We start from the raw sequence: 15,773 nt of genomic DNA, 5'->3' as shown, positions 1-15,773 counted from the left end.
TCTCACCGAAATATGCAATTGGTCTCATCGAGTTTGCTTGACATCCTCTCTGTTGCATTATTGCTTCACTTCGGTCTAACCGAGATGATGCAATCGGTGCCACCGAGTTGATGTTTGCCCTAAGCCCTAGCACATCGGTTCCACCGAGTTGATCATGTCGGTCCCACCGAGATTCCTAACGTTCATATTTTTGAACTAAATCGGTCTCACCGAGTTCTTCTATTTGGTCTGACCGAGTTGGGTCAAATGTGTGTAATGGTTGGATTTTGTGTGGAGGCTATATAGACCCGTCCACCCCCTTCTTCATTTGTGAGCCATCAGAACGTGCCTACACTTCCACTACTCATTTTCTGAGAGAGAACCACCTACTCATGTGTTGAGACCAAGACATTCCAATCCAACCACAAGAATCTTGATCTCTAGCCTTCCCCAAGTTGCTTTCCACTCAAATCATCTTTCCACCATAGCCAAATCTATGAGAGAGAGTTGAGTGTTGGGGAGACTATCATTTGAAGCACAAGAGCAAGGAGTTTATCGTCATCACACCATCTATTACCTATTGGAGAGTGGTGTCTCCTAGATTGGTTAGGTGTCACTTGGGAGCCTCCGACAAGATTGTGGAGTTGAACCAAGGAGTTTGTAAGGGCAAGGAGATCACCTACTTCGTGAAGATCTACCCAAGTGAGGCAAGTCCTTCGTGGGCGATAGCCATGGTGGGATAGACAAGGTTGCTTCTTCGTGGACCCTTCATGGGTGGAGCCCTCCGTGGACTCGCGTAACCGTTACCCTTCGTGGGTTGAAGTCTCCATCAACGTGTATGTACGATAGCACCACCTATCGGAACCACGCCAAAAATCTCCGTGTCTACATTGCGTTTGCCTTCTCAAACCCTTCCTTTTACCTTCATATGCACTGAAATTATCAGTAATAGATAGTTGTGTGATAAGATAATTCATAACGGGTAACAAGTAAAAAAAGTAAACAAGGTGCAACAAGGTGGACCAATCCTTTTTGTAGCAAAGGACAAGCCTGGACGACCTCTTATATAAAGCAAAGCGCTCCCGAGGACACATGGGAATTGTTGTCAAGTTAGTTTTCATCAGTGACGCCCCCGTTTTGACCGTACACTAATCATGCACGCAAACGTGTACGATCAAGATCAAGGACTCACGGGAAGATATCACAACACAACTCTAAAACATAAATAAGTCATACCAGCATCATAATACAAGCCAGGGGCCACGAGGGCTCGAATACAAGTGCTCGATCCTAGACGAGTCAGCGGAAGCAACAATATCTGAGTACAGACATAAGTTAAACAAGTTTGCCTTAAGAAGGCTAGCACGAACTGGGATACAGATCGAAAGAGGCGCATGCCTCCTGTTTGGGATCCTCCTAACTACTCCTGGTCGTCGTCAGCGGGCTGCACGTAGTAGTAGGCACCTCCGGTGTAGTAGGAGTCGTCGTCGACGGTGGCGTCTGGCTCTTGGGCTCCAGCATCTGGTTGCGACAACCAGGTAGAAAGGAAAGGGGGAAAAGAGGGAGAAAAGCAACCGTGAGTACTCATCCAAAGTACTCGCAAGCAAGGAGCTACACTACATATGCATGGTTATATGTGTAAAGGGCCATATCGGTGGACTGAACTGTAGAATGCAAGAATAAGGGGGGATAGCTAGTCCTGTCGAAGAATACGCTTCTGGCAGCCTCCATCTTGCAGCATGTAGAAGAGAGTAGATTGAAGTCCTCCAAGTAGCATCGCATAGCATAATCCTACCCGGCGATCCCCTCCTTGTCGCCCTGTGAGAGAGCGGTCACCGGGTTATATCTAGCACTTGGAAGGGTGTGTTTTATTAAGTATCCAATTCTAGTTGTCATAAGGTCAAGGTACAACTCCGGGTCGTCCTTTTACCGAGGGACACGGCTATTCGAATAGATAAACTTCCCTGCAGGGGTGCACCACATAACCCAACACGCTCGATCCCATTTGGCCGGACACACTTTTCTGGGTCATGCCCGGCCTCGGAAGATCAACACGTCGCAGCCCCACCTAGGCACAACAGAGAGGTCAGCACGCCGGTCTAAATCCTATGGCGCATGGGTCTGGGCCCATCGCCCATTGCACACCTGCACGTTGCGAACATGGCCAAAAGCAGACCTAGCCTAGTAGGCGTTCCAGTCCAATCCGGCACGCACCGCTCAGTCGCTGACGTCACGAAGGCTTCGGCTGATACCACGACGTCGAGTGCCCATAACTGTTCCCGCGTAGTTGGTTAGTGCGTATAGACCAAATGGCTAGACACAGATCAAATACCAAGAACTCGTTAAGCGTGTTATTTTGAAGTAACCGCGGACGCCGTCTAGGGCCAGGCCCACCTCTCGCCTAGGTGGTCTCAACCTGCCCTGTCGCCCCGCCACAAGATCCACTCGCGGGTACTCTACGAGCCGACCCGACTTTAGTCACCACAGGTATCATGTATAGAGTATATAAGTATATACCTGTGATCACCGCCCAAGTGATCACGGCCCAATAGTATAGCACAGCAGACGCACAAGAATGTAGGGCCACTGATGGAAAACTAGCATCCTATACTAAGCATGTAGGATTGCAGGTAAAGGTAACAACAGTAGTAGCAAGGACAGGCTATGCATCAGGATATGATTAACGGAAAGCAGTAACATGCGATACTACTCTAAAGCAAGCAGTAAAGAGAAGAATAGGCGATATCTGGTGATCAAGGGGGGGCTTGCCTGGAAGCTCAACCGAGAAGGAGGGGTCGTCAACAGCGTAGTCGGTCGGGGCACCAGTAGCGGCGTCGGTCTCGTAGTCTACTGGAGAGAAGAGGGGGAAGAAACAATGAATACAATGCAAACAGATGCATAACGATGCATGACATGACAAAGCGTGATGCTAGGGGTGCCCAATCGCGGTAGTAGTTGATACCGGCGAAGGGGGGAAACATCCGGGAAAGTCTTCCCGGTGTTTCGCGTTTTCGAACAGATGAACCAGAGGGGGAAAGTTGCGTGTTTGCTATGCTAGGTATGTGTGGCGGACGAACGGGCTACGTATCCGGATTCGTCTCGTCGTTCTGAGCAACTTTCTTGTACAAAGTATTTTCATCCGAGTTACAGATTATTTTATATTAATTTCCAAAGTTTTAATCATTTTCTAGAATTATTTATATCTTGAAAATAAATAAGAAAAAGGCTATGGGTACCCAGAGGTGTACCCAGCCAGTGCATGGCAGGGCGGGCCAGTTGACTGGGTCAACTGCCCAGTCATCATTGACTGGTCAAAGTGAACAGTGGTGGTGGGTCCTTGCTGTCATTGAGTTAGCTTCCATTAGAGTTTAACTAAATGGTTTAATTAATATTAAGTTAATTAAGCAAACTTAATTAGGTTAATTATTTAATTAGTATATATATTTAATTTCCATTTCCTTTTTCATTTTTCTTTTTGTTTAACAGGGGGCTGGGCCCCGCTCGTAAGTGGGTCAGGCCACCTCCCTCCTGTGCACGAACGTGCACAGGGGAGGGGCAGGGGCGTGGTGGCCGGACCTAGCCCCGGCAAGGCCATGGTCGAGGCCGGCAGCGGGGTATGCGGAGCAGGGCAGAGGGTGTGGCCGGGGACGCGGCAGCTGCGGTCGCCGGTGGCAGCGGCATGGGAGGAGCAGCAGGGGCGGCCGCGGGCGTCGCTGGGTGTGGCGTGGACGCGCCCGGACAAGGTGCGGGCGAGCACGGCCGTAGCGCGGGGCTGCGGACACGCGCGGGCGGCGCGTGCAGGGCTCAGCCAGGCACGGCCGGAGCGCAGCAGGGGCGCGGTGAGGTCGCGTTGAATCGGGATGGCGCGGGCGCGTTTGATCTGTAGGGAAGAGGAGAGGAATGGAGGACGGCGGCTCACCCCCGTTGTAGGGGAACACCGGCGAGGCTCGGTGGAGCCGCGGTTGAGGAGGAGGTCGAGGACGTCGCGATGATGAGGACGAGGCGGCGGGGCGACGTCGGGGCAAGGTGACGCCGGCGATCCAGCGACGGCGACGGCGCGAGCGAAGGGGTCGGGACGACGAGCGGCTTCGGGTCGGGCAACGCCGCGCGGAAGGAGAGGGGGCGCGGGGTCGAGGTGGTGGCGAGGGGCGACGGTGTGGTGCGCCCCGATCCCGATTGGATCGGAGGGAGAGGGAGAGTGGGGGGAGTGCGTGTGGTAGTTAGGGTTCGGTGGGAGTGCAGGGGCCTAAGTAGGCCAGAGAGGGGGGCGGCTGGGCCGGCCTCTTGGCTAGCTGGGCCGGTTGGCCCAGCATGGGGGTGTTTCTTTTGTTTTTCTTATTATTTCTTGTTTTGTTTTATTTTATTTTCTTTTATTCTGTTTTATCTTTGTTTCCTATTGTTTTAGTTTTTGTAAAATATATACTTGGCATCTAATTTGGTATTTCAATTTAGTCCACTGCCACAAAAACTCTAGTCCCCAAATAATTTAGTTTGATACTTTTTTAATTAGTAAAGGCATTTAGATAATTAGTTTTGCTACTATTTAAATCATTATAGAGTTAAGCATTTCATAAAAGTTTGGTTTCACCACCACAATTACCTATGATTTATCCGACACATTTAGAACATTTTAGTTTTATTTTTGGAAAACTTTTGTTGTTTGCCTTAATTTCAAATTTGAATTTGAATCGGTTTCGAACTAACGCGAGATTAGCGACAGTAACGGAGGTGACGTGGTGTCATTAGCAGAGGTTACTGTAGCTTGATTATCCGGGCGTCACAATTCTCCTCCACTATAAGAAATCTCGTCCCGAGATTTAAGAGGGGGAATAAGGGGGAAAGGTCTGGTTACGAAATTCTAACGAATCTTCTCGCTCTTGGTTGCTCTTCTCGAAGTGGTCGATCCATTACATTGACGTCTTCATTTGTCTGCTTCAGGTCATCCTGATGAAGTCGTCATCCTTCCTTCAGGATCTCCATCGTACTTACGGAAAGCTAAGGGGGAAAACTCGGGAAGGACGGAGCTCAACATATGTTAGGTACCTGGGGGCTATCTCAGTGAACGTGGCATAGAGGCATCTCTCGAGTTGAAGTTCAAGAAAGTTATCGAGAGCAAGGTAAGGAGGGGCAACAAGAAGCTCCAAGCGGTTAGGCAACCGTCCGTTGCCTGAAACAGAGGGTGAAAGGGGTTCAGAGCAATGGGAATAAGTATTGCGCCTAATACCAGAATAGATCACTAGGAAGGTGGGTCGTGATCTTTCATACGAAGCCAAGCGTGAGGAATAACTTTAGAAATAGGGGTGTACAGGAGAGTCGGGTTTTGATCCTGTGGAACTGTGGGTTATGGGCCCACCATGTGGTTAAAGTAGGAAGGGCGGTGACATCTTGCACGATCATGATAGCAAGGCATGTCAGAGGGTAGCCTGTCAGTTATATGTCAGCAACATCGTCGGTACCAAGGGCGAGGGACGAAGAGAACCATTTTCCTGCTCGTTGAAACGAGGCGGACTAATAGGCAAAGTTCTCGTCCATCGGTGGTTACCGGAATGTCAACAACTATAGTAACAGGGTCTTACTGACACGGTTCTACACCAAGGTGTTTACATAAGCAGAAACAAATATTACTGCTTAGATCATATAGATCACAAGAAAGGTTAAACAAAACAATGGGAAGGAAAAGGCGATTATCAGATTAAACAGAACAATGGAAATGAAAATGTGTTTAAACACATATTTCAAGGGTATATCCTTCCCAAGGACAAGCAGAGCATGGTATCCATGACAGGATAGAAAGTAGAAAACCATATAGGTAAGGGGGGAGGAATCTCATGATATTACCCATACAACAGTGTTAGGATAAATGATAAAGAAAATTTAGCATTGTGCTTCAAATGCTCTTATAAAAAATCGGATTACCACAGACATGCTTCGAGATAGCATTGACATGGTCTTCAAGCAAAGGTCAGACTTTGGATGCAGGAAGGATCCATCAGGAACAACTTGTAGAATAAGTCTTACAATTTCCTCATGGATGAATGGATAACCTTGCAGAAAAGGAAACTATAACACTAGGTGCTCCGGCCAGGTGTGCTAGGCATGACATCATCTTACCCGGTCATGTAAAGATGTTATAACTCTTGAAAATATGTTCCAACCATCATATCTGACCGAGATTTAGATCTGATTGGTGTCAAGATACCTCAGACACGGGATGCCTGAGAAGAAAAGGTGCAACGCAAATTGACGACATGACATTGTACGATTCCCGGGGAAATGAACTATGAAAGCAAGTTCCGAAACAAGAGTTCATCATTAAACCAAGGAGAGGGTTAGGAGGTGGCTGATGGACTCAGCGACATTCCATTGAGATTTCCAGAAGATGGATTTCCACAATTATGTGTACAAGGAGATAGCTTTTGTCAGTTCAAATGATATAATGAGGTATGCTCGAGGAAACATACACGATTGAACATTGGTTGACGGTGCACCCGAAATACGGACTTAGGTAGCACAAACAATGTTAGAATGGCGATTCGATAACCAATGGTCTAAGAATGAAATGTTGACCATTAACTTCAAAGCAATAAGCTTGCTAGAAGTTTTAAAATTACTAGTCCATCTGTCGGTATTCCTGTTAGGAACAACACGGGGACCAAGAAAAGAATGGTGATGGTGAGGTATCACTTATATCAAGAATTATCAAGAGGTGGTGAGATTCTCACGACATTCCTGACATAAAAGATGGTAATACTCCAAGGTAAAGAAGAACAATTGCTGGATAGCAAGGATCTCAAGGTATATCACAAAGCACGAACAAGTTTGCGTTGAACGAAAGGCAATAAAGTGGTCGATGATAACACAAATCATCGAGAGCAAAGGGTGGTATTTCTCACCAAGAATTCGATAGATATCTTGGAAGAGCTCAGAATGTTGACGATGTTCACGACACATTTGTCGTGAGATTTCATGAAGATGTAATTGATCGGCGACGACATCAAGTCAAAGGAATGATGAGGCGAAAGATTATTGGAACCAAGAGTATGACACGAACTCGAAATCAAGCTTGGTGTTCAAGGCGAAATGATACGATGAGGAAGATCGGCGTAAGGTTACCTCATCGTCCAAAATTGTGCTAGCCGGTCAGGCTAGGAATGACGTGATCGGGTACAGACTCATAAGTAAAGAAGATTACTAAAAGTTGTTGAACCATAGTGCGTACTCGGTTCAGTTATTGGTGTCTTTGAGTGTTTAATAACTCAGAGCCCGTGAAAAATTGGAATCAGTGAGAATGTAGTACTTGATGAAGAACTCATAAGAAGTTATGCAGTTCCATGATAATTTCGAGATACCAGGGGGGTAATACTCGATGACAGATCAAAGTAGAGGTTGGACTAGGTTATTGCCAGAAGACAAGTGCTTGAACTTGTCCGAGAAATTTGGATCAAAGAAGAACAATATGGTCGGAAACCACGATTGCAAAAGACCAAATCCCAGATATAAGATGAAATTATATCAAGGGGATAGTTATTGTTACGAGAAGCTTCCATGACAAGATCTACATCGTGTCCATGGGCATGAACACAAAGTTCAAGGTCGACTCCCACTTCTCCAATGCATAACCTATCATTCACTCCTCATTTTCGATGGAGTTGTAGTGTTGAAATTTTATCTGGTAAATCACCAGGAGAATATGACTCGTGAAAACTTTTGGGTTCACATGGTTTTAGAGAAGGTATAGGTTCAACCCATCGGGGCATCTTAGAAACATATACCACAAGCTTCAAGAGTAACTAACACAAGCTTGAAAATAGAGCATGGTTGACAAAAGGAGAGGATACAATTTACCAAAGGCATTATGTATCGGAGAAAGAACTCACAAGGTGATTAATTATGAAGGACACTATCGGATAATAATCCAACAGTGGATATGGCGATCCACAATGGAGCTGATGTGAGTATTGATACCCAATCAGAGGAAGAAAGAATGCAAATGCATCGGTTTATAGAACATCTGAGTAATTCAATGTTTAAATAACAAAGGAATTATCATTTTCAAATCAAGGAATCAGGAGCAAACGCTCTGATCAAGGATGGATAAGTTGAGTAGACTTAGGGGTACAATCAATGGCAATCTGATTGGCCGAGAACCAGCTCATGTTCGAAAGACGTCTGAGACGGAAAGATAATTTATAAGGATCAACTGATGATTGCGTGCATTCGCACACATATAGAATCAACGGACTCAAAATGATAGTGTCAAAGGATGCCAATAAGATTACTAGACTTATGGGATTAACCATAATGAAAGCAAGCAAGGATTTCAAGAGCATTAGGCTACCGAAGATTTTTGGAAGATCGAATGGTATTTTCAAGAGTATTGTGAAATACATGAATCAACTGGGAATGAGTGAATCCTCGATAAGTGCGAGAAATTATTCGTAGGGGTATTCAGGTGGCAAGGAACTGCAAGGCAGTAGGCACAAAGTATTCTCGGGGTATCTTGTAATAACAAGACCGACTGGAAATAAAAGTAAGAACGACAGACGATAGGTGTAAGTATTTATCCATAGGGATGTTTCGGTGGTAGGGAATTGCAAAAGCAACGGGCACAAAGTCTCAAGAGAATATCGGAGAGTATCTTCGAAATCTTCTGGTGCAGCAGGCGATCATCTGTAATAAGGGGCTCTCCGGAAGATAGTAATTACGAGAACCTAGAGTTAGAGTTAGCAAAATCATTTAACCCGAATAGAAGAGAGATCAGAATCTCGGAGTAAAGATCGAGGAGTAAAAGATCCTAATACCACCCAATGGCGACGTGGGCCCGTAAGCCACACAGCCATGTTAGTAAAAGTTTTGCAATGTCTAGACTCGACTTCGGCCAAGGAGTTCAGAAGGGGGATTCCTACAGGCAGTCGGCTCTGATACCAACTTGTGACGCCCCCGTTTTGACCGTACACTAATCATGCACGCAAACGTGTACGATCAAGATCAGGGACTCACGGGAAGATATCACAACACAACTCTAAAACATAAATAAGTCATACATGCATCATAATACAAGCCAGGGGCCTCGAGGGCTCGAATACAAGTGCTCGATCATAGACGAGTCAGCGGAAGCAACAATATCTGAGTACAGACATAAGTTAAACAAGTTTGCCTTAAGAAGGCTAGCACAAACTGGGATACAGATCGAAAGAGGCGCATGCCTCCTGTTTGGGATCCTCCTAACTACTCCTGGTCGTCGTCAGCAGGCTGCACGTAGTAGTAGGCACCTCCGGTGTAGTAGGAGTCGTCGTCGACGGTGGCGTCTGGCTCCTGGGCTCCAGCATCTGGTTGCGACAGCCAGGTAGAAAGGAAAGGGGGAAAAGAGGGAGAAAAGCAACCGTGAGTACTCATCCAAAGTACTCGCAAGCAAGGAGCTACACTACATATGCATGGTTATATGTGTAAAGGGCCATATCGGTGGACTGAACTGCAGAATGCAAGAATAAGGGGGGATAGCTAGTCCTGTCGAAGACTACGCTTCTGGCAGCCTCCATCTTGCAGCATGTAGAAGAGAGTAGATTGAAGTCCTCCAAGTAGCATCGCATAGCATAATCCTACCCGGCGATCCCCTCCTTGTCGCCCTGTTAGAGAGCGATCACCGGGTTATATCTGGCACTTGGAAGGGTGTGTTTTATTAAGTATCCAGTTCTAGTTGTCATAAGGTCAAGGTACAACCCCGGGTCGTCCTTTTACCGAGGGACACGGCTATTCAAATAGATAAACTTCCCTGCAGGGGTGCACCACATAACCCAACACGCTCGATCCCATTTGGCCGGACACACTTTTCTGGGTCATGCCCGGCCTCGGAAGATCAACACATCGCAGCCCCACCTAGGCACAACAGAGAGGTCAGCACGCCGGTCTAAATCCTATGGTGCAGGGGTCCGGACCCATCGCCCATTGCACACCTGCACGTTGCGAACGCGGCCGAAAGCATACCTAGCCTAGTAGGCGTTCCAGTCCAATCCGACGCGTGCCGCTCAGTCGCTGACGTCACGAAGGCTTCGGCTGATACCACGACGTCGAGTGTCCGTAACTGTTCCCGCGTAGTTGGTTAGTGTGTATAGACCAAATGGCCAGACACAGATCAAATACCAAGAACTCGTTAAGCGTGTTATTTTGAAGTAACCGCGGACGCCGTCCACGGCTAGGCCTACCTCTCGCCTAGGTGGTCTCAACCTGCCCTGTCGCCCCGCCACAAGATCCACTCGCGGGTACTCCTACGAGCCGACCCGACTTTAGTCACCACAGGTATCATGTATAGAGTATATAAGTATATACCTGTGATCACCGCCCAAGTGATCATGGCCCGATAGTATAGCACAGCAGACGGACAAGAATGTAGGGCCACTGATCGAAAACTAGCATCCTATACTAAGCATGTAGGATTGCAGGTAAAGGTAACAACAGTAGTAGCAAGGACAGGCTATGCATCAGGATATGATTAACGGGAAGCAGTAACATGCTATACTACTCTAAAGCAAGCAGTATAGAGAAGAATAGGCGATATCTGGTGATCAAGGGGGGGCTTGCCTGGAAGCTCAACCGAGAAGGAGGGGTCGTCAACAGCGTAGTCAGTCGGGGCACCAGTAGCGGCGTCGGTCTCGTAGTCTACCGGAGAGAAGAGGGGGAAGAAACAATGAATACAATGCAAACAGATGCATAACGATGCATGACATGACAAAGCGTGATGCTAGGGGTGCCCAATCGCGGTAGTAGTTGATACCGGCGAAGGGGGGAAACATCCGGGAAAGTATTCCCGGTGTTTCGCGTTTTCGGACAAATGAACCGGAGGGGGAAAGTTGCGTGTTTGCTATGCTAGGGATGTGTGGTGGACGAACGGGCTATGTATCCGGATTCGTCTCGTCGTTCTGAGCAACTTTCATGTACAAAGTATTTTCATCCGAGTTACAGATTATTTTATATTAATTTCCAAAGTTTTAATCATTTTCTGGAATTATTTATATCTCGAAAATAAATAAGAAAAAGGCTATGGGTACCCAGAAGTGTACCCAGCCAGTGTATGGCAGGGCGGGCTAGTTGACTGGGTCAACTGCCCAGTCATCATTGACTGGTCAAATTGAACAGTGGTGGTGGGTCCTTGCTGTCATTGAGTTAGCTTCCATTAGAGTTTAACTAAACAGTTTAATTAATATTAAGTTAATTAAGCAAACTTAATTAGGTTAATTAGTTAATTAGTATATATATTTAATTTTCATTTCCTTTTTCATTTCTCTTTTCGTTTAACAGGGGCTGGGCCCCACTTGTAAGTGGGTCAGGCCACCTCCCTCCTGTGCACGAACGCGCACAGGGGAGGGGCAGGGGCGTGGTGGCCGGACCTGGCCCCGGCAAGGCCATGGTCGAGGCCGGCAGCGGGGTATGCGGAGCAGGGCAGACGGTGTGGCCGGGGACGCGGCAGCTGCGGTCGCCGGTGGCAGCGGCACGGGAGGAGAAGCAGGGGCGGCCGCGGGCGTCGCTGGGTGTGGCGTGGACGCGTCCGGACAAGGCGCGGGCGAGCACAGCCGTAGCGCGGGGCTGCGGACACGCGCGGGCGGCGCGTGCAGGGCTCAGCCAGGCACAGCCGGAGCGCAGCAGGGGCGCGGTGAGGTCGCGTTGAATCGGGACGGCGCGGGCGCGTTCGATCTATAGGGAAGAGGAGAGGAATGGAGGACGGCGGCTCACCCCCGTTGTAGGGGAACACCGGCGAGGCTCGGTGGAGCCGCGGTTGAGGAGGAGGTCGAGGACGTCGCGATGATGAGGACGAGGCGGCGGGGCGACGTCGGGGCGAGGTGGCGCCGGCGATCCGGCGACGGCGACGGCGCGAGCGAAGGGGTCGGGACGACGAGCGGCTTCGGGTCGGGCAGCGCCGTGCGGAAGGAGAGGGGGCGCGGGGTCGAGGTGGTGGCGAGGGGCGATGGTGTGGTGCGCCCCGATCCCGATTGGATCGGAGGGAGAGGGAGAGTGGGGGGGAGTGCGTGTGGTAGTTAGGGTTCGGTGGGAGTGCAGGGGCCTAAGTAGGCCAGAGAGGGGGGCGGCCGGGCCGGCCTCTTGGCTAGCTGGGCCGGTTGGCCCAGCATGGGGGTGTTTCTTTTATTTTTCTTATTATTTCTTGTTTTGTTTTATTTTCTTTTCTTTTATTCTGTTTTATCTTTGTTTCCTATTGTTTTAGTTTTTGTAAAATATATACTTGGCATCTAATTTGGTATTTCAATTTAGTCCACTGCCACAAAAACTCTAGTCCCCAAATAATTTATTTTGATATTTTATTAATTAGTAAAGGCATTTAGATAATTAGTTTTGCTACTAATTAAATCATTATAGAGTTAAGCATTTCATAAAAGTTTGGTTTCACCACCACAATTACCTATGATTTATTCGACACATTTAGAACATTTTAGTTTTATTTTTGGAAAACTTTTATTGTTTGCCTTAATTTCAAATTTGAATTTAAATAGCTTTCGAACTAACACGAGATTAGGGACAGTAACGGAGGTGACGTGGTGTCATTAGCAGAGGATACTGTAGCTTGATTATCCGGGCGTCACAATGCTCATATGATTCGCGTTCGTTACTTTGATAATTTGATATGTGGGTGGACCGGTGCTTGGGTGCTGCCCTTTCTTGGACAAGCCTCCACTTATGATTAACCCCTTTCGCAAGCATCCGCAACTACAAAAGAAGAATTAAGATAAATCTAACCATAACATGAAACATATGGATCCAAATCAGCCTCTTACGAAGCAACACATAAACTAGGGTTTAAGTTTTTGTCACTCTAGGAACCCATCATCTACTTATTACTTCCCAATGCCTTCCCTAGGCCCAAATAGTGGTGAAGTGTCATTTAGTCGACGTTCACATAACACCACTAGAGGAAAGACAACATACATCTCATCAAAATATCGAACAAATACCAAATTCGCATGATTAATTATAACAAGACTTCTCCCATGTCCTCAGGAACAAACGTAACTACTCACAAAGCATATTCATGAATGTTCATAATTAAAGGAGTATTAATTTCCATTAAGGATCTAACATATGATCTTCCACCGAATAAACCAACTAGCATCAACTACAAGGAGAAATCAACACTACTAGCAACCCACAGGTACCAATCTGAGGTTTTGAGACAGAGATCTGATACAAGATATGAACTAGGGTTTGAGAGGAGATGGTGTTGGTGAAGATGTTGATGGAGATTGACCCCCTCTCGATGAGAGGATCGTTGGTGATGACGATGGCTTCGATTTCCCCCTCCCGGAGGGAAGTTTTCCCGACAAAACAGCTCCACCGGAGCCCTAGATTGGTTCTGCCCAAGTTCCGCCTCGAGACTGCGGTGCTTTGTTCCAAAAGCTTCCTTGTGGTTTTTTCGGGTCAAAACACACCATATAGCAGAAGATGGGCCTCGGCGGCTGCCAAGTGGCCCACAAGACAGGGGCGCGCCCAGGGGGTAGGGCGCGCCCCCATCCTTGTGGATGGCAGGTGGCCCTCCTCAGGTGCTTTCTTCACCCAATATTTTTTATATTTACTCCTGTAAAGATGCGAATAGGTGATGATGATGTGTCTACCTTCGGGCTATATTTATTGTCCGATATGAAACCAAGGGCCGAGATTAACTAAGTGTGTTGTGGCGAGCCATCCGCCAAAACAGACATAGTAGTCTGGAGGTTTCTCCTGCTCTTGCGAAACAGACTTTTCTAGAATCGCTCCAAATTTCTCGCCGCCAGCCCCTCCCCTCTCTTTCCTGCGAGCGCTAGATCTGAGTTCCGCCAGCATCACATCTCTAGCTATCGGTAGGGTCTCAATAATTCGTATTTGGCATTGAGATTTCCCCTTCGTCATCGCTTCTTCTAGATTCTCCCTAAGTTCTAGATCTGGTCGTGCAGGTTGTTGGGGAAGGAGAATGGCACACGGCTATCGACGGACGGAGTCGAAAGAAATAGCAGACTTAGGACAATCCATTGGAGGTGGTGCTGGTGGCGCGTACACACGTCGTCGCGGACCCGAGGCCAGCCGGAATCTGTACCAAAGGGTGTCGTGGAAGAGCCTGGTGTGCAGCGGCGGTCATCGGGGTCGGGGAAGATGACCGCGACAGGGATATCGTGGTATCCAAGAGGCAATAGCTATGGGCGCTCCGGTTCAATCTCGTTGGCCTGAACCACCTGCCGAGCGGGAGCAGCGCGGGCCCCCGGGAGATGGATATCGATCGATGCATGACAGGCGGCGGTCAGGAGCAGCGGAGGCACGACAGGCGGTTGTCTGGAGCAGTTGTGAGGCGTTGGCCAGGAGCAGTGAAGGCGTTAGCAGGCAGCGAACGGGATCAGCGATTAGGGAGAAATGAGAGAAAATTGATTAAAGGCGCGTTCGCCATCACGCAACCGTGCTTCCCGTCCTAAGCGACCTTGAATGGCCCGTCGCGCGCACAGCCTCCATTCCAGTGCGCCCGCTCCGGCCACCATCCTGTAGTCGTGGTCTTCTACCTGTAAAATAGAAAATTAATCAATCAGCCGAGCTGCTACAGTGTATCTTCCATTCCCCAAGCTGTTGCGCATGAGGACCTATCCCAATGGATAGTGAGCGCGGCAGCAAGCGGACGAGCTCGCTGTGGCGGGCGCCGCGACGGGCGCTAGACCGCAAGCCTATTTCTACAGGTCCTACAGGTTCAGTATGTGACGGGCCAGCTGCTACAGGTTCTTCGCCCACAGCCCATACGCGCCGCTTCGGAGAAGTGAGCAGCCGCGGATGGAATTTGGCAGTGCGTCGTCGGTCACACCAACGCCGCCATGTGTTTGGCAGTTCCAAGGGGCATTTCGGCACCTGCGTCTCCTAATTGTCCCCTAATGCCCTGAATCAGTACGCAATGGCATATTTCAAAGTATAGAAACTTTGCATTGGCATGTCTCAAAATATGGAAGTAGTGATGGCATTTCGACCTAAAACTTTGTAGTGGCATATATCAAATTTACCCGTAAATCTAATAGGTTTCCCCCTCAGTGATATCCCGAGTTATCCATCCCGAGTTATCCCACTGGTAAAGATGGTCACGTCGTCTAGGCCTGCGCTCCCGACCACCCCGGCAGGATTTCCAGGCTACCGTTGCAAGGACGCCGAGCTGTGAGCTTCATGCAGCCGGAGTCGGTGTGTATGCCAGCATCCGTCTCCCATTGGTTGTGTCCCTTGCGCGCTAACGGACGACAGTAGTGTTCCCGGAAACAAGGAGTATCCCCTATTTATTTCGACGAGCATTGCAAGTTCTGAACTAAACCTGACCATTCCACGGGCTGGGTTAGGTTTGGGTCGGGCTTGGCAAAGCCCGAAGAAAAAATCCCAAGCCCGAGCCCGGCCTGGCTTGAAGCACATGAATAAAAAAATATGTATATGGCCATTTCGGGCTTTCGGGCAAGAAAGTGGAGCCTGAGTCTGGCTCGAATGTCGGGCTTCAGGTTCGGGCCTCTAGGTCGGGCTGTCCATTAATAGGTCTACTCTGAACTACACATACTATCATGACGAGGCCGTCACGTCTCAATTCTCGGCTTCTAGGGAAACGTGTTGCCAACGGTAACACAATCACACCGCACACCGCGCCACGTCGCCCGCATTGCTGCTTCTACCTCCACGCTTCACCGCTCGGCAGGTGGTTCACTGCTTTTAGGTAGAAGATGAAGTGAGAGCTCATGGGCTAATATTGTTGGCACAGATGTTTTGAGCAAACAACTAAAAAAGGGTATACTATGCTTGGGGAATGA

The 15,773-nt window shown here is 48.4% G+C and overlaps 1 long non-coding RNA gene across 1 annotated transcript; it reads left to right on the top strand.

The window, feature by feature from the left end:
• The first annotated feature begins 12,114 nt into the window (after positions 1–12,114).
• LOC120968878 (uncharacterized) lies at positions 12,115–15,005 on the top strand. The gene is made up of 2 exons (XR_005763202.3): positions 12,115–13,820; positions 13,914–15,005. It is a non-coding gene; the product is annotated as an uncharacterized lncRNA (long non-coding RNA).
• The last annotated feature ends 768 nt before the right edge of the window (positions 15,006–15,773 follow it).

The sequence above is a fragment of the Aegilops tauschii genome, chromosome 7 (assembly GCF_002575655.3).
Source record: "Aegilops tauschii subsp. strangulata cultivar AL8/78 chromosome 7, Aet v6.0, whole genome shotgun sequence".
Taxonomy (NCBI): Eukaryota; Viridiplantae; Streptophyta; class Magnoliopsida; order Poales; family Poaceae; genus Aegilops; species Aegilops tauschii.
Note: the sequence above shows the minus strand (reverse complement) of the source record. Positions and strands in the feature narration are given on the sequence as shown.